At 42.7% G+C, this 27,967-nt stretch overlaps 1 protein-coding gene across 3 annotated transcripts in view; it reads right to left on the reverse strand.

Moving 5' to 3' along the window:
* Nucleotides 1-26,765, reverse strand: part of rassf7a (Ras association domain family member 7a) — a 38,325-nt gene extending 11,560 nt beyond the window's left edge. The window contains exons 1-2 of one of the 3 annotated variants that reach the window (XM_030054224.1): nucleotides 26,673-26,759; nucleotides 22,163-22,294 (exon numbers count right to left, since the gene is read on the reverse strand). The gene's annotated coding sequence lies outside the window, so the exon portion shown is untranslated. Of the gene's footprint in view, nucleotides 1-13,995; nucleotides 14,411-22,162; nucleotides 22,295-26,672 lie in introns of those variants that run through there. The other 2 variants (XM_030054226.1, XM_030054225.1) reach the window with 2 other exon arrangements.
* Between the last annotated feature and the right edge of the window lie 1,202 nt (nucleotides 26,766-27,967).

Consider the following 27,967-nt stretch of genomic DNA (forward strand, 5'->3'; position numbering starts at 1 on the left):
ATGTAAATAATGTATAAAAAAAGACTAATGACTTATATCAGTGTCTAATGTTTATAATTTTGTAGATAGTGTATGTCAATACACTTATTCCACAAAGGTTAGGGTGCATCTACAGTAACACTACACTCAAACATGTAGATCTCGACTCAAACATGTAGATCTTGGCTGTGACATCCACACAAACACAGGCTGCCAACCAATCACTGCTCAAAATCAGCCTAACTCTAACCCCACTGCACACACACCCATGCTAATCCAAGCAACCAAAGCATTCAAAAGTCATAATTTTATCCACATGACAAAACTCCACACCTCCAAACCTCTAAACCCCACCCCTTAGCCTCAGGGCATCCAAAAGAAAGAGGAAGACAGAAAACGGGAAATCTCCACACCCTCACCCCCTACCTCAACATTTGCCCTAACCTAACCCATCCCACCCAAACCCACCAAAACACTCCAGCATGTCAGAGAGAGAGAGAGAGAAATAAAGCATAAGTACAACTTGCTTTAGAGGTGATCAAAAATAACCTGAAGCAATCAAAAATCTGTCTCTCGCTGCAGATTGAGACACAAACACATCCACAGTAAAGCCACTTGAGGGGCTGAAAAACCGGCTAAGAGATTAAAGAGAATATGACGAGTGAAAGAGACAGAGTGAGAGAGGGAGCGAGGACGAGAGGGAGAAAAATGCCGACAGACGGGCAGATAGACAGAGGAAGAAAGACTGGAAGAGAAAAGAGCAGCGATTAGAGCCATGTGCCCTTCCTTCTCTTCCCTCTCATCATCACTCACCCATCCAGCTAGCCCGCTCCCTGTCTTTCATCACCCTGCCTCTGCCTCTGTCTGTCCCCCTTCAATAACAGCTTCCCAACTCCACAGCGAATTCAACTAAAGGCAGAAGTGGTTAGCATCACAGGGCAGCAGACACGCGGGGCATGATTCGGCTTGTCTGTGTGCCACTCTGTGTGAGCAGCAGTGTCAGAATCAATAGGCCTTTTGGACAAGCTGAGCACGAAGACGCTTCCATATGCCACGCGACAGCTGCTCACATGGAATCAAGCATGGCACATCAAGCCTACACACGCGTTTGAACATCTGCAGATAGGGCAAATTCTCCCCGTCATGTATTAATTAAACGGACACTTTATGAAATGTTTTGATTTTTTCATTATTTAAAATAAAACACATAATCCCATCTGGCTAAAAATGAGAACTGGATGTTGCATTTCTACATGGGAGATGTCCAATGTTTTTCATACACACGTAGGTGTGCATGCACCATAAATCAACTTTTTGGTCCACCAGCCACCGTGTCTTGTAGACTCCCGAATTCTACCAGCCACTCATATTTTTTAAGCAGCCACTATTCAACTTCAAGCACAGAGTTTGCAACTTTCGCATGCTTTGTTTAGATTTTTTACCAACATCCATTAATTCTCAAATAATATAACTTACAACTGGTCCACAGGAATTAAAATAAGTGAGCACAGCAAGCAGATGCTAGGCACTCCCACCTCACATTTCAGAAAAACAAGATACATGAACATAATTTCTTGTATAATCACGGAACCGTGTTTATTAAAATAAACTGTATACTGAAAAATTACTCATTTCAACTTAAAAAGCTTATTTGAAAAACCATCCGATGATAGTTTAAACTTTCCAGAAAAGACACCCTGTGACATCAAACAGTTTTTTATCAGGTCACCAATTACAATGAAAGGAAAAAGCTGCTGCATTTTTATGGTTACAATTCATCAGCATCAACAAGGAAGCAATTTGTCTTGCTACTGTCAGGGGCATGGATTTGACAACACAAGCAAAACAAACATTTTAGCTGGAGGGGTCATACACCAGTAAGTTTCACATCTCCCCTTTATCATTATGTCACCACTTTTCTTTGAAGAGACGCCTTTTTTTCTGAGGTTCACCTAAGTCAGACTAAACGGTCTCCTGTGAGGTAGACACACCATCAGTCTTTTCAGGATCTGCCGGCCTCTTCACTCCAGATAGATAACACCACATCTTGAACAGTTTAAACTCTGACACTCTTGAACCGCTAGTGATAACAAGTTTAGCTCTGATGCTATCGCTCCTAGCAGCAGAGCCTGAATAAATATTAGACAGTGCTCTCTCTGGCTGTCAGTATTGTCAGTCATGAGAACGTGTGTGTAGTGTACTGCATCACGACAGGTGTAAGGTCTAACTGGTCAACTGTGAAACAAATTGCCAAATCCTATGCATCATGCAAAAATCAGGAGTGTAAGAAAATATCGGTGCACTTCAGTATCACAATATTATGTTTTATGAGAATGTATCAATTTTTAATTAATAGTTTACATGCAAAGATTTTTGGCAGACAGTGGTTTATTAAACCCTTGCCCCACTAGATAGTAGTGTTATAATTTATCTTCAGTCATTTGACTCTTCCACTCCAACTTGTCAACATAAACTGAGACAGGAAGATGTAAACACATATCAGTTTTCGAAAAATTAGACTTTACAAATACTGGAACATATCGCCTTGCTTACAGTATCACAATATATTGAAATACAACCCTTGTATCCGCATACGTCTCATATTGCCAGAGTCTTGCCAATACACAGCCCTGTAATTGGTTTTTCATGTTGGTCAAATGCCTTTTCTTGTCGAGGTACGTGGCTGCTGGCAACTCTCAACTCGTATTTAACCTGCCACCATAGCTAGTGGGTTTGGCAAATGTACACACCACTACATTACCTGCATTTGGCTGGCGGCGGGTGCTAACCTCCCACCTTGGCACATGCACATGCATGCATAACAATACAAACATACTGTACATATACAGGCATGCAGATGGTTGAATCGTACACACCCTAAAACCTCAACTTCCCTCGCAAGAGACAGAAAGGTTGATTTGTGTTAGTCATCTGCAGTACTGGGAAACATACCATTGACAATAAAGGTTATAAGAGGAATTTCCAAGTAAAGTCAACAATTGGCCTACAGGAAGTGTATTCTCCCTGTAGGCCAATTGATAACTTTACTTGTGTGACTGGTCTGTGTGTGTGTGTGTGTGTGTATGTATGTAAACTACGGATAATTTTACCGTGCTTGTGCAATGTTCAGAGGTTAGTTGTGTGTATGACTGTGTGTGTGCATGTGTGCCTGTGTGTAGAAAAACGAGTCATTCAGTCCTATCTTTATGACAGCCTTCTCCAGCTCAGAGCTTTTTCTGTGCTATCTCTGTACTCACAGAAGGCCAAGTGACAATGACAGGAATAAAAGGTAAATGTACATCACACACGGCTTCACATCTGAACACACACATGCACGCAAGCACACACACACACACACACACACACACAGACACACTGAGGAGACACAAAGACAGAGTAATTGCAGACAAACACACAGTTCTTGACAAAACATCTAAGTGTCCCTATCAGTATCAACACAGAGAATAGGACCCTAGTCCATGCTGGTTTAAGTGCAGTGCAAAGAGACATGAGGCCAAGCCTTGCTGTTAGTGGACAATGGACTGAGCCCCGGTGCCAGGGGAAGCTCTGCCCTCTGTGCCACCCTGCTCCAGGTTGGCAGGGACAAACAAAGACTGGAAGAGGCAGTACCACGCTGGCACCGAGCAGCCTGGTCCCATCTGTACTGTAGAGACACTACTGTTGTTATGGTTCCTCGCTCAACAGACAGTGTAGTCTTTTTTGTGGCCTCTGGCATTGTTGAGTTGTCTGCCACACCATGCCAACAGCTTTTACTGCCATTCTTCTCCGTTCACATGTTACGGCTGATAAAACTAATAAAAGTGAAACCAGATAATTTCTTTCATCCTCCCTCACCTCCTGCTTTGCATTCCTCCCCCTCCTCCTTCACCATCCAATGTTTCAGTCTACCCAGTGAACGCAGTAAAGCAAGAGTTTGTGTGCAGACCAATGAGACCAAAAATACCCACAAAAAGTCCACAACATGCTCATATTTAAGAACGGTGTACTAATTATTTAAAATGGTTTGAAAAATTATCCTTTTTGTACAGCAATTAGAAGTTCTCTGTGGAAATCTTGTGATGAATCACATTACCCATGAGATTCATCAAAAGATTTCCACAGAGAAGAGTTTTCCAGTCGCTTCTTCAGGCTCAGACAAAATTTTAAGTTGTAATTGGCCAAAAAAAATTTTTTATGGTGGAAAATCTTCACAGTAATAACATTTAAAGTATGTCATTTCCAATGCCTGTTTGTACACTGGTGTTTTGACAAACACACTTCCCAGGTGTTTCAACAGCAGAATGTTTCCATTTTCAAAATGCATACCAATGTGAAATGGTCTTTAAAATTACATGGAATACTCCATGCTGCTTTAGGCTCTAGTCTAGTTTAAATGTCTGGTCTAAAAAAGGTGACTGTAGTAAAATCAGTTTTATTGTTTAAATAAATCTCTTCTTAAAAAGCACTTTCATAAACAAGCCATTTTGTAATTGCCACTTTCTTCTTCTTTTATTCTATTCTTACACTTCAAAAATTGGACTGTACAAATGTCTTTCATATAGCTAGGCCAGGCCTAGCTATATGTCTTTACTCTTTTTTCCTTAATCAGTCTATTAATTGTGACTGTCTGACAGAAATATTTTCCTCCAGATCACACATAAAAAGACATAAATGGCCACTAAACAAGCCTTAAGACACCAGTAGCTCCCAGAACACCACAACACCCATGCAGAAGTCATTATCACAGCAGGGCACCAGTGGCTGCGGTCAAAGAGCAGGGAGTGGTCCACCAGGCATGTGAGGAAACTAAATCTCACATCTGAAGGGGTTGCATGACGGACTTTGATTCCTAGCTAAGTTTCCAACACAGACACACCTCTCAGACTGCAGCTAATTTGCCTTTATGGTATGTGACAACTCAGTAAAAAGTTGGAAAAACAATAGAGTCACAGCTGGATGATTTAGTTAAGTCTGGGAGGCCTTAACAAAACATCAAACAGCAGTCTGTTCGCTTTGCAGTACGTGCACAGAAAGCTCTCCTGTTGAAAAGCCAACAGGGCTCTCTCCATGTGTTTGTTTGCTGTGGGTGGAAATATACCTTTTAATTTGTTTACAGGTGTTTGAGTATATGTGTGTGTGTGTGTGTGTGTGTAAAATGTGTGTTTTTGTATACAAGTCATAGTGAGTGCGTGCTTGCGTGCATGAGTGTGTATGTTGCTGTTTCTTTTCTCCCACAGAGGAGGGCCAGGCTGCAATGGGCTCTCTAGACACACTGCTTGCTAATTAGACTGAACGGTTGCCTGGTTCCCAGCGAACGGAGCTTCGCTGAGGCTTCAGCACACCTGATGAATAATGCATTTTTTCACAGCACATTAATTTCGCAAATATTTCTCTGAACAAACTCCAAATGCATGTGACCAACCAGCTCTCTGAAATATCCCCCATCCGCCTGTCTCTCTTCTATTGAGATGCTAATGATTTAACACAGAGGAATCAGAAACACTGCTAATAAGCTTTAGTTGGCGTACTTGCATAGAGGGATCCTTCACTACAGCCTTTAGCGCACTCCCCAATGTAATGATTGGCTTGTTCAAGTGTGAAATCTCTATGAGAGTGGATCAGTAGTTCATTAATACAGGGGACACCTGTGACTCCAAATGAAGGGCAAATTAGTGGTGACCTAACAATTAGAAAATCTTGTTACTGGAAGGTCGCTGGTTCAAATCCCAGATGAGCTGGGAAAATCTGGCTGAGGAAAGTAAATGAGCATTGAACTTAACCACCAATAACTCAAGTGGAGCTGCTCAGTGGCCACCAAGACCAAGGTATGATAATCTGTAACTGCACGCAAACACTAAAATAAACTCATGTGCGCTCAGTCACCAGTCCCTAGTGTAAAAAGGCAAATATAAGCACACTGCCCTATGGCTTCATGTGTAAATGACATTACCTATTTGAAATGGTTTCACTAATATAAGACTAACTTATTTTGAGAAAAGGTGATGCTAGAAATAGTAGACTAACTCTGTATCTGCTAAACTTACCCAAAGATAATAAGTGAAGACATCTAGTTGTGAAACACACATATCTGAGTCTGAGTGATTGATGACTGACCAAGCTTTAAATGTGGTTATTGTGAGATACTCCAGTGGACCAGACATCTAAAGCTGGCCTAGATGCAGCCTTAGAGACAAAGAGTCTGTTCATCACCTGTGGCTGTCACTACCCCTGGAGACACAGTGTAAAACAGCACTTAGTGTGAAATCCCAGTCATCATGAATCACCAGCAGCACTCACTCAGAGAGATGGTAACCCTGCCTGAACTGGAAGAGGGAGAGGGGTGAGTTTGAAGGGAGGGGTTATAATGCAGAGGGGAGAAGGATACAAAGAGACTTTTTTGAAAAGTTTAAGAATGCAGTTTTTTGATATTGTTACATCTACCAATATAAGGCAGGTCTTGTACACTTTTGAAATTCAATGAGAGAGCAAGAACAGATAAGAGAAAGTCCACAGAGTGTCTGGCAATGATAGTTTACAAAGCCCTGACCACTTAACAATGCAACTAAATCACACACCTTGCAACATGAAAGGCTTACTCATACCTGGATTGCTGCTATTCACTCGCTTGCTCACTTCAACCCTGGAAATTGAGCGGAGGCGAGTATATTAGAGGAGAGGAATTTGTTTGCGCTGACTCATGGATCCTCCCACACAGCCAGCAGCTAATGGTGAGAATGATAATGCAGGCTTGCTCATAGCCTCTAGAAGGCCGGGCAGAGCTGGCCTGTGAGTCCACAGAGAGCTCAGCTCCACATGAGTGGCTTGGCTGCCTGTTAGCTGAGGCCAGGCGAGCACAGGAGTTCGTATTGTTGGTGGGGCCGGGGAAGAAGGCTCTCAGACTGCTGATGGGCACCCATGTGTAATTATATACTCCCCACCTGACTCAGCAATGTCCGCTAGGGAAGGAGGACATCACTCTGTTCCCAGCCCCATTCACACACCATACACACACAAAGGGAAACACGCTCATGTACATATACATTATGCACACAATATTCACATTACATTCCCATAAATACTTGAGACAGAAAGACACGCAAAAAAAAAAAAAAAAAAAAAAAAAAAAAAAAAACAGCCAAAATTAACGTGCTAGGGGGCTGAAAGACGGCAGACGGACTGACTCGAACCAAATGATGATACCACGTCTGGGTCTCCAGCACCACGATGTAAAACTGGAACCCACTCATTTTGAAGGATGCAATTTACACCAAACATGCCTGGATTTTGGTAGCCTTTAATTTAACAAGACAGTCTATTCATAGCTCATTTTCTTTTTTGATGCATATGTGCGTGCTTCACTCTCACTTCTTGTGTGTGCGTGTATGAGTGTGTGTGTTTGTGAGTGTGTGTGTGTGTGTGCGTGAGCAAGAGGAGTCAGGAATGTCACGGCCTCCAGTGCCACAGGTTTGAAGCTAAGCTCATTAGTAATTTAAAGCTCTCTTCCATGTCTGCTCATATCAATTATTCACTCCTGTTTTTTTGTTTTTCTTTTTTTGGAGTCTTATGTTCTTAAAGCACAGTATAAAAAAGGCTTCCAATTACCCAACAGCACTCTAATTAGGTCCAAAATGTAAAACCATTTTCTGGAAGCCGACATCTATGTTATCCAAGTCAATGGTTTGACTAATTATATCCAAAAGAGAAGTGAAATGAGCACAAGCAAGTTGCAGTTGCTTAGCGCAGAATTCAAGGTATGGTTATCCAAAATACAAGAAACATGAATGGGCTAGTTATCGTAATTCAAACAGCTGAAACTCCTCTAAGCAGTGTAATGGGGAACAATGAAAGAAGGGTGTTTTGTTTTTATGTTATGTATTTATTTGGTTATTTATTTTAAAACTTTGATTCCATGCAACCTATGATGCATTGTAAATTTACCAATTTTCATTCTGGATGAAGGTAATACGGCCACTGCCAATAAAATGGCACACAAGCAGGCTTCTACACATAGCTTAGTTTGTGAGTGTCATTCAGCGATGCCCCAAAGACTTAGGTTGAGTCTTCGGTAGGCTGTCATCAGTCCAGCAAAGAGCAGGTGTGCATACTTCAGCAGGGCTGGACAGATTAGTTAACAGTAAAAATATATGACTCCTGCAGAAAAACATGGACCCATCTGTAGAATAAATGTTTTAACAGATGAGAGCGCGGCATTCCACCCAGCCCACCCTCATTCCCAGTCGTCATTCTTAGGTCATGAATGCTACACAGATAGTTCACAAGTACTACAGCTAGCATGGTTCATTCACCGCTGGTTTCAATTAGACCCAACTTTGAAAATGAAAGCCAAGGTTCCTGACAGTGACTTTCTTTGAACTGCCGGGGTGTCGGAATAAAAGCTACAGGCTACACAGATTAAAATGTTGCTCCATGGCTAAGGTCACTCTGTTACGCAAAAGTTCTCATCTCACACCCTCCTAATATTTACCTAGGGAGTGAATGGTTGTTCCAGCATACCTGGCCCTTGGAGAGAGGGATACGGACAAACACAGCCATGGAGAGAGAGAGATAGTGTGTGCGTGTGTATGTACACACATGTGTAAACATTCACATAACCTCAGGAACATGTAAAATCCCGATACAAACAGAGGAGAGGCTCTCTTTCTGTTGCTATAAGGGAGACTAAAAACAAGGCTGTGCTGTATGTTGAAGTGAGGTTAGAACTTGACAGCGTCTGTGTGTATGTATGTGTGTGTGTGTGTGTGTGTGTGTGTGTGTGTGCATACATGTGAAAGAGTTGGGGGTGCTCAAATAGTACAAGCACTCTGAAATGTACGTTTTGAAACAATGTGTTGAGTTTAGCCAATAATAAAGCCTCACACATCCACACAGTTTTAAATTGCTCTGCCCACCTGTATATGTACAGCCTTACTGTCGCCATCTAAGTGAAAAACACTTTATGAATGAAATGTGTTATTGTAAATGGGTTGGAACAGAGAGATTGAAGCCGTGCAGACAGGTTGGTTAATGTGAGGAATTTGTCATATAAGGCAGAAAGAAACATATCAGCAGGGAACCTCTAAAGTGTTTTCCTACCACAACAGTGTCTGCCTTTGTTCAGTATTTTATATGAAACTTGAGGAAGGCATAGAGTGTTACTAATGTGGGATAATCACAGTATCATGTGTTAGGATAAGAATAAAGAAAAACTGAATGTCTTAACTGATGGTACAGGTTGAGTGTGGTATCTGTTTGTGCTGCCTGTGCACCCCAAGATTTGTGATGGGCCTCTCAATGGGCCTGATTTATAGATTGGTGGGGAGGCATCACATGCAACTCTGTCTACCTTCATTGCACTAAGGAGGAGTAACGATCATGACAATTACAGCAGTGGGATGGATGAACGAACAGTCTCGATGAGTAAGGAAAAAGCAGGAGAGGCAGGGTGTAGATTTACAGTGTTATTCCCTGTATCCTAGAAGCACCTTTGGGAACAAGGTTGTATATCTGTCTGAGGTGGCCTCTCATCACAAGAAACCTGCTTTCTACCCCTCTAACTCACTATCACCAGGATACTTTCATCATGGATATACACAAATATGTGCGCGCACACACACACACACACACACACACACACACACACACACAGTTTAATACTGACAAGGCTGCTGTTGTTGAGTTCACATAAGAGAGATAAGTCGGCTACCCCCTGGGAATGACAAAGAGGGAGGAGAGGGATGGAGCAAGGAGGGGGGAGGGCTGGATAAGACGGCACAAAAAGACGAGTGTTTGTGAAAGAAGGAGTAGGGTGGGGAATTTTCAGCAGTAGGCAGACAGACACAAACACCAAGTCTGAGATATATCAAAATGAAACTGTCCAAACAATTTCTATGGTAAGGGTAGCTATAGTGAAATGGAAACGACGACAGATGAGAACTTTGGGAAGAGTTGGACATCGGTTAGGCACCAGAAGTCTGTACGACAGGATTGTTGATATTAATGTGAAATGGTCTGAGTCAAACATCGCACCTTGAACCACAATGAATATGGTAACATAACACTGAGAACATGACTTATCTATTCATCTCTACGGATGGGAAATGTGTCCACTCTGCTCTCCTTGTCATCAGACTGTGGGAGGAATGCTGGTCTACCACATGAAGAGGCAGGATCTCACATGTGAAACAATGTGCCTCGCAGAAGAGGTATACGTGTGTTAAGGGTATACACTGAGCAACCAACAGAACGACTTCTCTGTGTTTGCATGTCTGACTAAATATGAGCTTATGCAAGCATGCACATTTGTGTAGCAGTATCCGCCAGCTATGAGCAAAATTTGGTTGCTTTGCTTCGCTTGATCATATAGATCTATTCAATGACAGCACCGACTCCAGGCCTCTCAGCATGACGGAAGAGACTGTCAAAACCACCTGCCTCTCTCCTCTCCTGTCAGTTGATTTAGTGATTCCAACCCCCGAGGCAGACATCTTCTCCCCCTGTGCTGGCGTCTTGACCCCCCTCCCAGCCCTGTCCTGGGCCCTTGGCGGAGGCACCGCGTTATTTACTGCCTAGAGAGGTCTGTGTGCAGAGTCAACACAGCATGGCTGGGTGAACACGGGAGCAACCCATCGCCCAGTCTCACACACATACCCACGGTTGCGATCAACACAAACACAGTCACATGACCCTCCCTGAGGACTGGCAGAGAGGCTTACCTTGTTACAATCACTACACACAGTTGAATTGAGAGCCACAGACAGACAGAGGGACACACACAATCATGTCCACACTTATGACCATAGCAACCATGGTGGAGACAATGCTGCCACCAACCCTAAACAGTTCCTGAAGGATGGAAAAGGTGAAGCTATGGGTTTGATAAAGTGAAAGAGCAGACACCCATGAAGGAAAAATCCATCTGACATGACAACACTCAGGTAAGCTTTACTGTCAGCTGGATCCACTTAGGAACATATCCTTAGGTGGACTAAGCTACACAAAGTCATTCTGACAGTAGGAGGTTTAATCTAACCTCTGACCTGGACGTGCTGCAGGATTGTAGAGGGTTTAGGCCAACAGACTTTGATGCTCACTGACCTAAACCAGACCTTTTCTACATTTCTCTATAGCTTCTCCTGAACAGGTGGACTGAGGATAAAACAGCACAATGCATAGCAGCGGGCAACAACCCTTCTTTCTGTTTCTGGTGGGTCCACGAGCTTGTTTTTCTAGCAGATATATGTGCTGAAGTTCTGCAGCTAGAAAAAGCAGAACCCCAGTGATATTCTTTCTCCAAACCCCTCCTTCCACATCCTCTCAGTAATTATAACCTTTCAGCTGACAAATCTACAGGCCCTGATGTGTTTGTCTTTGCTTCCTCTTACAACAGGTGAAGTGAAGCCTGTGGAGGCTGGGCTGAATGCCAGGCTCTTTCTGGTTCCGCTGGCCAACTACATATCAGCCTGCCTGTCACACCAAAAACACCTAGAGAGTGAGGGAGGCGCTCTCAAGGTGCGATCCATCACAAAAAAAAAGCTTTAGCCAGAAATTTTGATAAAGAGGATGACATTTTCTTTGGTCGAATGAGAACTTGTAACATTGTGCACTGGGTTGGGTATTGAATACAGTACTGGCACGATGTTCCCCTTTATCTCATCCAGTGGAAAAAGAAAGTTGGCTATAGTAAACTCTGTAAGGATAATTTATTTAGAGGAGTACAGATGATTTGATAAATTGAAAACTGGGTTGACTTTGGATTGGAAATAAGGGGTGTGAAGGAGGATGAGAAAGCAGGGTGTGAGAGATGTGCATGTGAGGAGAGGAGGACTGGATCAATCTTTTATCACTGCAGTGTGCTTTCATCCCTAATGGATCCGACATGAGCATAGCACAGCACTACCTTCCGTCACATTGCACAGGCAGGGGAAGGACGCTCGGAGAGAACAAGACAGAGAGCAAGACAGTGAGGAAAAGCAAGACAGAGCGACAGCGTGAGAGAAAAAGAGAGCAAGGGAGGGAGAGAAACTGGTTCAAAACACCAACCCAAAAATAATCACAACTCAAAACATGCAAACATATTTCCTCGCACAGACATGCTGTCATAGCCTTTCCAATTACCTCTGGCCCTGAGTGCATCTGCAGGAGGTGGAAAACTCTCCTGATAAGGAAGGCAAGAAATTAAGTCACTTCACAGCATGAGGATGAATGACTCTGAAAATTCACGTCATGAATCCCAAGAGATATCTGGCTGTGCTTGGATGGACAAGCCTCCGTTGCTATCCGGGCTGAATGATAGACACACTGACAGAGACAGACAGACAGACAGAGTATGGCGTTGCAGGAGAAGAGTGGAGTCCATCTGTGTATTCGAGCAGTGCAAGAGCAGTAAAAATAACATTGCGGAGAACAAGACATGCCGACTCTCAGAGGACACTCCACTCTCTCCATGCTAAACAGCCTCATTCATGTGATGGAAAATGAGAAATATCTAGGCAGCGAGAGAGAGAGAAGAGGAGAGAGAGAGAGAGAGAGAGGAAATGAGGTGCTAACTGAATAAGACTGTTAGGAAAGTAAAAGTTTCACTATGCATTCAGACTCCTAGCAACCACAACCCCACACTGCAATGTGATTTTAAATTTAAGTGAGTTCATCGGTAGGTGTAGAATTCATAGCTGGAAATACAGGATAAAATTTAGCAATGTTTAATGAAGCAACATTCAAATAAAAATAAATAAAAACTGAACAAAGATAACAACATTTAATGTTGTTTTTGTTCTATGATCTTCAAGGAAGTGAGCCGCATGTTGTCCTCAGACCACATTTCTCTGGTTGCAGAGAACGAATGGACTCCAAACAACTGGTTTCTCCAGTTGTGGGAAGGTTGTACACACAGTCAGCGTCACCGCTTCATACAACTGAGCGGGATGGAAATTGGGACAACTGAATGTAAACAAGAGCACATAATGCACAACTGAAAAAAGTAAGTGGGAGTTTATTTAAAATGGATAATTAACACTAAAATAAATGCATAAATAATAAATGGAGGGGACTATTTAGAGTTAATAGCCTAAATTCTGGACTCAAAGCTGTCCATGTTGCTTCAGTTTCGCTCTCACACAACCATCTATTATGCTGACATTATCTGTGTGAAACTAAGTTCACTGTGTGAAACAGACAAACACAGATAACACATGAGGTATGGCTGCTTACTCCCACGGTCAACCAGGAAATAAAAATCACCTCTCAGGAGGTTTCTAATCGATTACTCTGATTGGCTAACAAATGCAGCCTGCTAATGAGCTCTGAGCCCCCTTATCTGACACACACCATGCTGAGAAATGCTAACTGGGATGCCAGCCATGCATAATGATGAGTCAATGTTTAAAAAGGCTTCAAGTGGCTTGGTGCATAAGACTTAGACTACGTGGGCATTTGAGATCTGCAGAACATTAACAGTTAAATGTGTTTGGAACCAGCAGCGAGTAGGGTGAACTCTGCCCTTACCCTCCATGAATTAATCTTTAATCCTACAACGGTAAAGGGAGCTCTGTGCGTGATAGGAGGCCTGCAAGAGATAGCTTACTCACTTGTCTACCTTACTGTAACACAGTAAATGCACATGCATGAAAACATGCATAGTGAGGCCTGCTGCCAAAACTCAAACCCTGAGAGCAACCTTGATGAAAAAGTTAAACATAAAGAGAAAAAAAAAACACACACCAGTTTCACCCAAACAGGTTTAAGTCCTATTAGGTATGTCATATAGGAGTACTGGGTGATAGGTCTAGCGTCAACAGGTACATTTAAAGACACAGTACAGTTGTCCTAAGACTCAACATACACACATATACACACACCTACGGAGTTCATAGTCTGACATAGTTGTTGTTCAAAAACACAATTGGGAACATTCAAAGCTACAGAGCGGGTAGCCGACTGTAAAGAAACTTCCCAACAATGACATTCAAACTGGCAAGGGCACACACACAAAATCCCTCTGAGAGAAACCCTGTCACTCACCAGGTGGGGGGATCGTTCCCTTCTCTTCAGCGCCTTTTCTCTTTTCTCCCTTTATCTTTCTGTTTGTCTTTTTTTTCCTGTCTGTGTCTCTTTCCTCACTCAAGGAAATCCTTTCCTCTGACAGAGCAGCAGAGCAGGTTGAGCGGCTGGTGTGTGAGGAAGCAAGTGGGTATGTGTGTGAGGAGTGTGTGAGTCCAGCGGAGGTCAGAGGCAGTCAGACGTGGACGCAGGAGATTAGAAAGGCTGTCGCTGCTGCTTCCCCGCTCTCCCTCTCTCTCTCTCTCTCTCTCTCTCTGCCTTTTCTTCGTTTGCTCGCTGGCTGCCTCAGGAATGTACCTCTCCTGGGTGTCCTCACCACAGCCAAGATCTGAGAGACTGCATGAGTTTTTTTTCTCTCTCGCTCTCTCTCACTCACTCTACCCCTCCTCCTCCTCCTCGTCCTCTCGGTCTCTCTCACCCACATAGAAACACACCCTCCTTAGTCACACCCCCCTCTCTCACTCTCCTTCTCCCTTTCTTTAACTCCGCCCTGACACACTCTGCTGACAGAGCAGGTACCTCCCCTTCTCAGGTAATTTAAGTGACAAAGGTTTTCATCTGTCTATGTATTAATCTCTATCTGTCTTTCTGTATCACTTCTGCCAGTTATTCTATCTCATATTTTCTATATCATCAAGCTACACAAGGACGTGTTTATACAAAAACTCAGAGACAGGCAGAATGAACTGTCTCTGCAGCTGTGTGTGTATGAATTCATATAGATATGTGTGTGAATGAGACGTAACCTGAGGCTGTAGACTTATGCCCTCTAGCCTACAGTCACATGAGCAGCTGATTATGCAAATGAGTCGCCCAGGTGATTTTCTCTTCCTTTTCCTGGAATGAGGTCATAGTCCAGCACTCCAGGTGCCAGTGTGTGTGGTTGTACGTGTGTATGTGTGTGTGTGTGAGTGTGTATTTGAGTAGAACAACGCCCTGTGGGAAAATGAGAGAACAGAGCAACCTAAATCTGACCAGTCTGGTCCAGAGACCAACACATGCGCAAACTATCACAACAAAATATCACAACAAAAACCTGACCCATTACAAAAATATGTCCCTACCTCATCCTCTGTCTCCACAAACATAATCCCCTTCACACACACAAATACATACACACGCAGACACATACACACACAGAGCCACCAAAGACGTGCATGACCAATGGGACCGGCAGTGTGTGGGAGCCTCTCAGCAGGAGTCAAGGCCTGTTTTCTATTAACACCTCTCCCTCTATCTCCATATCTCCCTCTATCTCAGATTTGACCCATTTTTGCCTGTTTTTCTCCCCTCCACTGCCATCTCTCCCCCTCCCCCACCTGAAACTAAAGGCTGGCCACAGATACTTGGCCTGAGACAGAGTAGACCTGTTGAGTCTGAGCTTAAGTGGAAGTCAGACAGCACTGTCCCTCATGACCATCCTGAAAAACACCAAAACCAATGTGGTATTGAGTGAAAAAATATGCTGATAGATTAGGCTAAAATATAACCTATTTGTGTATGATGAATACGAAAATCATATGACTAAGCATACAGTAATAGCCTAAGCTCAACATCTGCTGATGTCAGCTCTTACTCGTATTGTGTGCAAAATGAACGGCTTCATGAATAAAGCATAGAATGACACAGCTCTTAGCAGGGACAGGAATGATCAACCAAGTTATCAAAATAGAAGATGACTGCAAGCTTTGGTCAAACTTATTTTTTTCTTTCAACATTCACATAGAACCATTCAATTGATAACTTCTGTCAGTCCTTTTCATATAATATTTGCAGTGACTTTAAGCCTCTTCCTGACCATTTTGCAATTTAGTCGAGGGTTGATTAACAGCTGAATTTTAGACTGCTTCTTCCATCCATCCACTCATTAATCTTGCGTGAGCCAAGAACACCAGGATGATAAGAAGTTGTAAAATAAATGCTCTTGTCAGAAAAACGGTGGTAGGATTCTGGGCTAATGATGTGCAGAAAAGTAATTCAGAAAGTGGAATGACCAGCCAGAGGTAATGCAGGAAAGGCTAATAACAAAAGAGAAATTACTGCCAGTCTCAGAATTAATTCTTGAGCTTCAACCACATTGCTGCACAACAATAAAAAGTGCTGAGGTAATAATTTACATCTTGCTTCTGCCTAAGATCACTGTGATTATGGAACTGAAAGCGACAATTTGATGAGAGACGACCATTTATTTGGTCTCACGCTCACTTTGCGTTTATGTGACTTCAGACTGTGCTCTGGGCTAGTGTGGGCAGGCTGTTATAGCACCAAATAACAAGTGTGTGCATTATATAAAGCACATGCTCCAAAAATAGATTTCTGGGATTAATTGCATTAATTTGATGAATTAACTCACACAAACAAAAGAGCACATCAAAAAATGTCCGCCCCTAGCTTTTAGCCAGTCTGAGTCAGAGGCCCTCGGAGAGTCGGTTCACATCTTGGCCTGTTTCACTCTTCTTTTTACAAAGTAAAGCTTTTGGCACATCTAAGAGCTGTGTTGTCTGACAAATCACTTAAACTACATTCTAAAATAAAAAGGAAGCAAAGTGGGGTGAAAACCCCTGAGGCACGGCTTAGGCACCAAGGGCCACAGTGAAAAAAGGCAAAAGTGCCAAAGAGAAGTGACGTTTTAAAAGCCAGCATACCAGTGAGAAGTAACTACACTATGGTTCCTGACAGGCGTTGTTCCTCAGTGGGCTGCTGGAGCCAATCACATGCTTGTCAATCATCACATCCATACCAAGTTTATTTACGCTGCTAGGCAGCTCTGAAGGAGTGAGTAAGCAAAGGCTTAAAGAGAGTGAGTCCTCCTTATTAGTTTGAGTGTCTGAAGACAGAGAGACAGCAGGGCTCAAATCATGACTGTTGGGTAATGGTATTGTGATGTTGGGGATTATCAGTCCAAGACTTCACTGACACCTTCCAGGCATTCCTCAGGGTACCTCCCACTGCCGTACCTCCCTCATCCCACCCTCCCCTCCTGAACCCACATATCATCCCTCTCTTTGAGAGTGACTCAAACATTCTTGCAACCCCCTTCCCTTCCCTTCCTCCTCCTCCTCCTCCCAACCTCCTCTGCATTCAGCAAAGACGCAAAAGAAAACACAGATGAGGTCTAAAAAGCTTTCTAATCTATGCATTCAGCAGAAATCCTGCCTCATTTCCTCCTTCTCTACCACCTAGCCCAGCCAAACAAAGAGAGAGAGTGGTCTCAAATCCATACTCCAGATAGCTGTCAGCCTTCAATCATAACCTACTAATAAGTTAATTCTGTGACAAGGGAGGGGTATAAATCTGTCCAAAGAGGGGTAAGTCAGCCATATCTCAGCTCAGAGGAGACAGGAAGATGGCTCTCAGACTCAGAAATAGACTGGATGGCTCTGGCAGTGGCTCAATAGGTTCTGTGGTGGGGAGCAGAGACAGGGGGATACATGCTGTTAGTCTCTTTGTTGGCCATTATGCACCAGGCCTGAATAGCATTAAATTGGGCTATGGCTTGCCCCTCCCCCTCCCCAATGTCAAACCCCTCCCTCCTTCTCACTCTCTTTATTCAGGCTTTCGTTGAAAACAACCATCAACAGGTGGAGAGCAGGACAGTCGAGACTTAAGCCTAGACAGAACGAGAACTGATAGCTCTATTCCCAGAAGCTAAACAACTAACAAAGTTCTGAACTTCTGTTGACATTGGTTTTCATAGTCATGGCAAGCAAGGCAAGGTAGTAATGCTCTGTTTGTGCCAAACAGGCCTAAGTATAGCATTGCTGTCTCATTATGGTCAGGGTAATGCCATTGCTTCTGTAGTATAGCTATGCCTTGTGTATCATTAAAACAGGCAAGATGGCTTTCACGACCGAAGGTAATTGCACTGTTCAGACTTAAATATAGCACATCCCATTCCAAGAACAGACAAAGACTTTTGTTTTCTTCCCTGCAACCTGGCTTAAGAGATGTTTTGTGTTTTGGAACCGACTAAATTTCACTATATCATCTCTTTACAAACATCAAGAACTGCACTGACTATGTTATTTTATGGGAAAGTGAGAGGGCAAAAGGTGAACAGAGGAAAACAAAATGAAGAGGACGGGTGACTAAATCAACACATAGAGCGTTGGTAAACACACTTTGCATTGCTCCAAAAACAAGCAAGGATGGGAAAGAAAAGACACACACACACACAGCCTTCAGCTTTCCCTCTGAGGACTCTTTTTCAGGCTGCACTAACGAAGCATATGAGTGAATCTTGGTTTGGCTTTTAGAGCCTTCCAAGTTGTCAAGATTCTGGCCAAACTTTGGCATCGATCCTCTCTTTTTCTCCCTCTTTATTCAGAAACCAGTACAGACTGGCTCGGGGCAAACACATTCCTGAAACAATGTGACGTTGAATTTTTTAAGTGCTGTATGACAAACTACTTTGATATCAGATGAAGTAACAAATTTGGACCTAACTCTAAGGTTGTAGCCTTGTCCTTCATTACTTTGAAGCCATCCTGTCAGATATAGATAACTAGAAACTCATTAGGTCTCATCTTGTTCTTTCATCCAGTCTAACCAGATCAGTTTGTTCTCATGCTTCTGCTGAACCTGTAGCCTCCCCCCCTCTCTCTCTGGAGATAAAGTTGTACCATTAGTATCACACTGTGCTGCTGAGCATTGTTCGTCTCAATAAAGAGAAATAGGCTACAGCCACCCTGATTGGTACTGAGCGGCAGAAAGATGTGATGGTGCTGAGACAAAGAAAAAGATGAGCTGGAAACACACCAAGTTGGATCATGGAATGATAGGGACAGAGCTGAGCCCAGTGGCCTGTTCACTGCTTGTCCCCTCTGAGTCTCAGACTCAACTCAATTCACAAACACTACCCTTTAATTTCTCTCTCTCTTTCTCTCTTCCTCTTTCATGCAAGGAGTTCTGAGTGGACCAGTGAACAAAAGCTTTCCAAGGTTAAGTCAACAAGATGTTCCCGACAGTAACCTCCCCCATACAAAGCTCTGATCCTGGCAGTGCCAGGGACTTGTCGGGATGGAGCAATGGGGGCATGAATACCATGTGCAATGAACACAGAGAGACGGACAAATGGGCAGGAGGGCTGAGCTACAAACAAAATCAAAACTATCAAGAGTCTGTACATTTATATATCTACTTCCAGGGCCAGTAATTTATTACCACCTGGCTAGTGTCGTAACATTTTGAGCACTATTCTTCTTCAGACATGCCCTGAGCAGAAGTGCCATAATGTTTAAACTTAACAGTAAACACACAAAATGTTACGACATGATCTAGATGATAATAAATTCCTGGGAGCAGATACATAGTGTGCAGACTCTGTTTAGGCCTATTGTTCTTTGACTGCTGTAGTTTTGATCCTGCACCTATTGTTATTTTTGAATGTGTGTGCATTCCTGGACTTTTCTTCACAAACAGAATTATACAAAAAGAACCACAATGAATGTGATAGTCTGACACTGTCGAGACAAGGTATTTGCCTAAACGGGGTGTTTGAGAGTTGGATTGATGATGACCTCAGTAATAACAAAAGCCAATGCAGGGGGGCTATTGGATGGACAGGAAGTATGGGTTAGGGAAAGGGGACCTGTCAGGTGGCTGGGGGTCAGGGGTCAGAGTGGACAAAGGATGTGTAAGCCCCATATAGACCAAGGGAGAGGCCCACAGGCTGCGGTCACTGACTGTCTTCCTGAATATGTATTCCTAAATTTGTGTATCAAGTCTAAATGCTTTATAATTTGTCCTCCATATATGGTGAACGGTCACTTTCACTTTCCCATCCGCTTATTCCAAAGAGCTTTGACAATACTGCTCTATCTAAAAGAAAGGGTTATCCAAACACCTGCAGGAACAATAGCATTTAAAAGCTTCCCCTGCACTAGACCTGTCATCTCTTTTCCTCTGTGGCTTTACTGGATCAAAGGACAGCTCTAGCTGTGCTATGGTGAGAAAGTCAGCCTTGTAGCTAAAATCATCCCCCTATAAGCGTACGCACACAAAAACACACACACATACCACACACAAACAACACATGATGATACTGACGCATAATGAAGCTGGTTCCCTCTAATCATGTCATTCTCACAACAGACTTTGTAGTTTTTCATACCGAAGAATAAGAGATGCAAAAAGGATTCACCAGAGCCTGAAGTACAGACACTTAAAGACCTGTTGAATTTTAACAAGGCTGGTGTTGCTGCCATCATCATCTTTATCGGGTGGTAGAGGGTTTGAGTGCGTGCAGGAGTGGGTATGTGCATGAGAGTGAATTAATGACGCATTTGTCTGTGTGTGCATATGTGTGTCTGTGGCTACGCTGGATTACTAATTAATGCTAAGACAGAGGCCATATGTGTGGAAGTCTGTGCGTCTCTCCCACATATCTCCCACATATCAGCAGGAATGTGAGGATTGTTGGGTCAGCAGTGGTGACATCATAGCAGCCCATCAGAAGCAACAACGAGGCCTCAGTGCCAGTTTCCTCTTGATTGCATCAGCCATGCGATAACAGACTGTGGATCGATGACACCCACTCCAACCCCGCTTCCTCCTCGCTTTATTACTCTTCAGACACACCAACATTTGATACAGACACGCAAACATTTAATATGCCTGAACACATCATATTCATAACTCTGGATCCACTGTTCAAGTATATTATACTTAACAATATTGAGTAACGGGAATCTCCCCACCACTGTGGAGTCTCACCTGCTCACGCAGGTAACAACAGACATGAAATGCATCCATGGTGGCCTATTTTGTGGCTTCTAACATGAACAAAGTGTATCTTTTTAACAAGCGCCGGCGCCCCACCGGATGACCTCACATAGGCGTCAATGGGACTCTACACTCTTCACCTGCTTTAAATGGTCTAAGGTCAATAGCCTTAGAAAAATGGCGCAAGTGTTTACAAAGAGACAACAGCACAGCCTTAGGGGAAACAAAGCTTGGTATAGGAAAGCGTACGTGTGTAGGGACTATTTTTCAAACAATGTTGCTATTCTCATTATTTCCTGTGGTCAGATCAGCAGTCAAAAAGGTCAGTGAACCTAGCTAGCGCCACTTTGTTGAACAACATTATTCTCATTAATATCTGCCACTTCTGCCACAGACAGGCTTCTTTTATTTATACATTACTTCTCTCTGTAAGACTCAAGTATCAGACAACAGATGCTATTGTGTGTGTGTGTGTGTGTGTGTGATTGCGTGCTGAGATGATCCCATAGGGCATCAGATAAAGTGCACCTGAAGGAGGGACCGGGAGCAGGCTTTCAGCGTTGCCGCGGTAACTGAAACACAGAAGTGACCACCTGCTTTGTATAGAGTAGCGAGAAGAGCACCACTTCAAGACAGTTGTGTCAAAAAAAAAACAAAAAAACAAAAACAAAAACAAGACAAAAACATTCACATAAAGTGGCTCGATTCCAAAACACAGCCCATATCGTGTTTGTGCCATGATGAGGCATGCAGAGCAGAGAGCGCACAGCTGTTGAATCTTTCATGGAACATAAAAAAAGAACCAAGCCATTGTGCTGCTCTCATTACAGCGCACACAAACTTTGCCCCATCTAGACTTTGTGGGTCATGTCGCCACACTTTTGGTTACAGCCTGCTCTGCTAGACAGTTTACACGAGAAGACAATCCAACCAAGCTCAGGGACAGTGCGTTGTTGAGTTCGATGCCCTACCATGACAAATTCATATCTGACATACGCTGTAGGTTAGCAGCCACCGCATGCCCTAACGCTGGAGCTAAATACGAGCTTTGAATGATTCATTATCAGCTTAATATCGCATAATCTAATTGCATATAATCACAGTGCTAAGCCAGCATATTTCTAAGAACCTCAAGTGATGTTACCATGGTGACTCATACCATCGATAAGAGCATCTGTCAGAACAAGATAGATGACTTACTTAAATTCAACTTAAAATCCAGAGTTCGAAATGTACAGTCATTGTTTTAAGAGTCTCAAGAGTCTTGTCTCTGCTGCTTACTTAGTATTATTCTCACAAATAATGAAAAACAGGTTTGGCAATGTGGTCAACTGCAGGAGAAACAAAAAAAAAGTGTAAACTCTGCACTAAAACCTCTGCAAACAAGGCCATTTGTTTCACTCACCTCCTGCAGTCTAACGGTCTCTCTGACTGCCAGCCTGATGAAAAAGGAGTAGAGAGAGAGGAGGAAGAGGGAGAAACCAACCCTGTCACTGTCTCTGTGTGTCGTGCTGCTGCGCTACCTGATCCACCAAGCCTGTAGGAGAGAGAGAGAGAGAGACTCAGAGCAGTGGAGAGGGGAGGGGGCAGCAGCACAGAGAAGTGAAGTGGTGCCGCCATTCCCCGTCACCCTGGAAACCAACGCTCTTTCAAAGAAATCGGCCAATGGCAAACACCGGCAATTGTGTTCAGACAAAAAGTCACATGACTGCCGAAACGCCGCTCCCTATGCACAGAGTGAGGAAAAGAGAAAAAGAAGCGTGGGGGTGTGTGAGAAGGGGGTTGATAAAGAGAAGAAAAGGAAAAATAGGGAGACAAGACAGACAGATATGGGGTGGAAGATAGATCCTGACAGTGGCTACATAAGGAAAGAGGGCAAAAAAGAGAGAGAAATGAAAAGACGGGACAAGCAGTGAACAGGCCACCACCAGGTCCAACTCTGTCCCCTTCTCCCTCACTGTCCCACCACCATCACTGCTTTTCGGCTACTCACTACCAAACCGGGTGGCTGTAGCCCGTCTCCATTTACTTCCTGAGAGGAACAATGATCAGCAGCACAGCATGAAGATAATGTTACAGCTTTACCTCCAGCTGACACTCTTAAACATCACCTATCAGGCTATTTATATACTCAAAGTATTAGGAACTCGTTCCGCATTCGACTGTCAAGAGGACTAAAAATCCTCTTCAACCTGTCTGGTCACCTTGATCTCTTCTTAAGTAAACTCCACAACCTTTAACTGGGATTCAGCTGCTCAGCCTCCACAGAGAGAGTAGTTTATCTTAATCTTTTGTTCACTGTGTAAGTAGACTGCCTGCTGATAATGTTAAGTGTTAAGATGAGGGTTGTTATAGTTTTTTTTCATTCGTTTTTAGTTCTTGTTAAGTTATAGATATATAAATATAGTTTAGTTGTTATTTAGTTTCAGTTCCAGTTCTAGTATATTTAGGAGAAATGATCAAAGTTCAAAACAGGTATTTTGTATACCTTTGTGGTGGGTATTGTGTACCAACAATAATGATACATTCTTTTTAAAAACAAATTATTTATCAGTACATGCACAACTAACACAATGCTGGGACCTCATGGTTTCATGCTGTACTAACAATACGCACTAGCTAGCAGAGTCAACAGAAATCTAAATTCAGATAATTTAATTCCAAATAATCCTAACCATGATTCTGGCATTTTCAAGCATTTCAACATTTCTGTGTGGGTTGAGCAAATGACAACTCTGGCACTTCTTCTGCGCCTAACAAGTATGTCTACAGGATAGCACCATCTCTTTCCACAGACAGAACTAAGTAAAAATAGTCAGCAATTCTTCGCCGAAAATTCATTCTCATTTTACTTTGCTAAAATCTTGTTTATCTAAACAACACAAAAACTCTTTGTACTTATATAAGGTTCCGTATAGTACTCTTACCAGTAGAAACGATAGTTGTACTTTAGCTTTATTTTTTCAACGCAGTCTCCATTTCTCAATTTTAACAGCTCCTTTTCCTCTTATTTTACTAAAATACCCTCTGTTAGGGTTTTGATGCATGGAAGCCTAGTTGAAGGAGCAGTGGTAATCACTTGCCACTCTGTCAACTGCTCACGTCAGGGAATAAAAATTACAGCTAGAATTTCAAGTGTTGATTCCCAATGGAACATTAAATGATGCAGCTACAGATGTTGGGCAGTAGGTTATTACCCATACTGAAATCACGCATCTATTACTTTCTCAGCAACAGACACTTGAGCACAATCATCTGCTTCATAATATGTCGCCGCAGCCCCACTAAATTACCCTACTTCAGCAGTGGGAGACAGGTTTCTGTCTCAGAAAACCATTTACCAAGTGAAAAGGGCCCAATTACGCCTCTACAGTGTGGATGTGACAGGACAGCTGATGAGCCATGGAGAGGCAGGAAGAAGGAGGCAAAGCCAATAGTATCCAGCACATGGACAGCAATGACAAGCCTAAGCCTCTGTCATTGATTTATCTAAAAAGGTAATGGAGAGGACTAGCTGAGGATTAACAATTCTGTATCAGCTTGTCAATAGATTATAAGCACATTCTGGCTGTGGGCTTACCCACAGATTCTTGGGATATTATTCTGAATGGAACATGCGTCGTGGAGATTACGCCGAGTCATAAAATGACATCAAATCTGTAGCCTGATCCAGCTTCAAAAGAGAGCAGAACAATCACGTACAGTATGCAATTCTGTTTTGTTCAGCCAGCTCATAGCCTATATGTTCTGCTTCAGGCAAAACAGAGGATTGAGCTGGCATGAATATAAAAACAGAAGTTGGCTGACTAGGTTTACCCTTTTACAAAGTTTAATCAATCATATGAGTCATTGCTTGACAGGCGCATCACAAGACAACAGACAGGCTAGGTGAAGTTTACGTCTATTGCTGTATGTAAGAAGCCATGTAATTAAGCGAACATGGTAGCTGGTTTGTGCACAGTCTAAGGGGCCCAAGCTTCCCCATGCTAGTTTGCTCTGAAGTGCATCTATATTACCCAGCAAAAAAAGAAAATTTACTCAAACAGAAAGGAGGTCTGAGAGAAAAACATTAGAGTGCAGAAGCTGATTTAGGGTAGAATCTCAGACAGCTCGGTATGATGGCATCATTAAGTTGGTGAGAAATCCTCTGAGGGAATGGTCTTTAGGTCATGCCAAAAAGATGCCTGTCATAAAGCCACCGTGATAAACAGACTCTGTGAGATGAAGGTTGTGTGTGTGTGTGCATGTGTGTGTATGTGTGTGATCCTCAGCTGGTAGACAAGCCTTTTTGTGTTCCCTAGTTTGAGGCAGCTGGACAGATGAGTCACCATGGAGGGATTTCATCAAGGGGAGGGGAGAAAGAAGTCAAGGAACTAAACACTTTACTGTCAAGCTTTTGTTCCACTTTTCAATTTATTCCTGCGGTATGACCAGAACTGCAAATGTATTCATATCTTGGGAAAATACTCCACAGCATAAAATTGATTTTCAGTGCAGCACTAAGCCTAAATCCGTTCCCAGAATCACTGATATCTGGCTGTCTAAATTTAATTTTGCCTGGCTATATCATCAGGCCAATTCGTCTAAGGGTTTTAGATTGTATATGATCAGCCTGAATGGCCATAAGGAGATGATGGTGAAGATGACCAGAACAAAAAAAGACTGAAGAACAATGGGATCAATCTCTCTCTTTCACGGTCAGTCACACATACACACACATACAAACAGCATCTGACAAAAAGCAGTTAAGCATTACCCTTGGCATCTTCTCCCTCCTCACACTAATCAGAAAGTGAAGACCGCACACTCTTTGCAAAAACATCAAAGCTTCCCCCTTTTCAAAACACGCATGTCCAAATAAATAAATAAATAAATAAAAAATAAAAATTTTATAGCTAAAACTAGAAGGCAACAACAACAATTTATAAGGGACTTCAAGCAGCAGATACTCACTTGGTTGCACACCAACATGACTGAGGACAGGAGGGGTTCCCAGACTTTTCTGGATCCCTCCTTTAGACCTCAGACCACAGTCTGATCCCATAGATCCACATCTAAGGTTTTTGCTGTGTCTAATGTTAGTGGCAGAATACATAAACAGTGAATAGTGTGAAAGCTAAAATGAGAGCTGATATAATTTACTCCTTGCTGGGAACTACTAATCTTTTTTTTTCTCCTCATAGTGGGGTCTACAGGCTCCCAGGGGTCCTTAAGAAGCTCCTATAGGCAAAACAAGGATGAATGAATGTGTAAATATTATAACATTATGGCTTAACCTCGCTACTTTGAATTTATTTGATAGTGTTAATGTATTATGACATCTATACAATGTAGCTAGCTGAAGCTTAACACAAACCAAAATCATGGGGCTAAATTGCCAAATGGTGGCCGGCAGTTTAATTAAAGTAAACTTGGGCGACATGAAAATGAAAAGGTCTGAAAACTCCCAGTCTGGGGCTATGTAAGAGATTAGCTGGGAATCCAAATACAAGTGTGAGAGTCGTCTTCTAACAACTGGTAACATCCAAGACACAAAATGTCAGTGACAGACAGCTAAAAGTTAGCATGACCGATTTTTGCACAGGACATTTTTCAACTTTGCGGTGTTGCTGTTACTTTCCCGTAACGTTGGCGTCAGCTGCTGCTCTAATATCACCTGTTGACACCGGTTCAGATGCAGGTTTAGTTAACTTAAACCATGTTAGCCCAACTATTTGAAACCCCTCTATCAGTTATCCATGAAGACCAAAGTGGGAGAAAGTTGTGCCCGCGTGCATTGACCTCCCATCCTCCGGCAGGTGCACCGCTGTGAACAGCACGTGACGCCTCACCTGCCGGTGTTTGTTCAGGTATTCGAGTTTCACATGAGCTTGGCAGAAAAAAACAAAGGTGCAAACACTGATGGTGCAACTTACTGGCCATATTGCGGTCATTCTTAGTGCGAAAGACAAGTGAGTTGCCGGCTCCATCTCCGTCCGCGGCGGAGTCCACCACGCGAGTCCGAGGGAGGAAAAAAAAAAAAAAAACTTCCGGTCAAAACTTCCAAAATAAATGTCCTATTGAGGAACGTGAGCTGTGTAGAGTTCTTCCTCTTCTCCTTTCTCCCTTCGTCTTTTTTTGTTCATAGAGTTCATAGCGCAGCAGTGAAAATAAGGATATGAGGAAAACTTAGAGGTAGCTTGTGCTGTCTTTTCAAAACTGCCCATGTCATTGTATGTAGTAACAATGTTATAGGACATTGACATTTTAGAGCTGCAGCACAAACTGATGATTTAAGGAGGTGAAGGCCTTGGAGTCTGAACCTTACAAACTAAATAGCAAGCTGCTACATGCTTTTCCAAAGTCCCAAACACACTGCCATAATATTATGTACAACATGTATGCTAAACTTTCAGTACAAAGAGCTGCTCAGTAGATTTGGCCTAGTTTAGTAGGCATAACCTAACTCAAAAAATGGCATCAGTAAAGAGCCAAATGTCGCAATTAACTGAAGTGACTAAAAATAGTGGACAGAAACAATAGAAGTTTGGTATTTGCGTGACAAAGTGACACTTCCTCAAGGCTAATCAACATTGGAAAGTGAGTCATCATTCTTCTGCGACTGCTCAAAGCACAATGCCACAACAGTTTCTTGTGGCTTTTGTTTCTGAGGAAATAAATAGATTATTAAGCATATCATTAAGCCCTCATCTTTTTCTAAAAGCATGCCAAGTTGTTGTAATATAAAATTGATGCATGCAGTATTACTAGGCCAAGAGAAAACATGTTTCTATCCCATTCCCCTAGCATTTTCTTTTTTCCTCCTCAGCAACAGGTAATTCCCAGTGCCTGGTGTTGTTCTAAGTTACTGAGCACATGACCTTCTGACAGAATGAGCGGAAAATGCAGAATTACATCCAATATATCAATTCAACACAACAAAAACATGAGCTAAAGGGATGCCTTTGTTTGACTTGTAATTGAGAGTGGGGAGCACCTTAAATCTCTCTCAACCTCTCTCTCTCTCTCTCTCTCTCTCTATCTCTCTCTCTTTGTGTGTGTGTGTGTGTGTGTGTGTGTATGTGAAATGCATCTCAACTGTATTTTCAGCAGACACATTTAATTGTATTGTTAGGGCATACAATTTCATCATCTCTACAACTATCAAAGGTTGGATTAAATTCAAGCACTTGAAGGGTAATTTGGTTAAGTTTATGTAATTTCTATACAC

This window comes from Myripristis murdjan, chromosome 6 (genome assembly GCF_902150065.1).
Source record: "Myripristis murdjan chromosome 6, fMyrMur1.1, whole genome shotgun sequence".
Classification (NCBI taxonomy): Eukaryota; Metazoa; Chordata; class Actinopteri; order Holocentriformes; family Holocentridae; genus Myripristis; species Myripristis murdjan.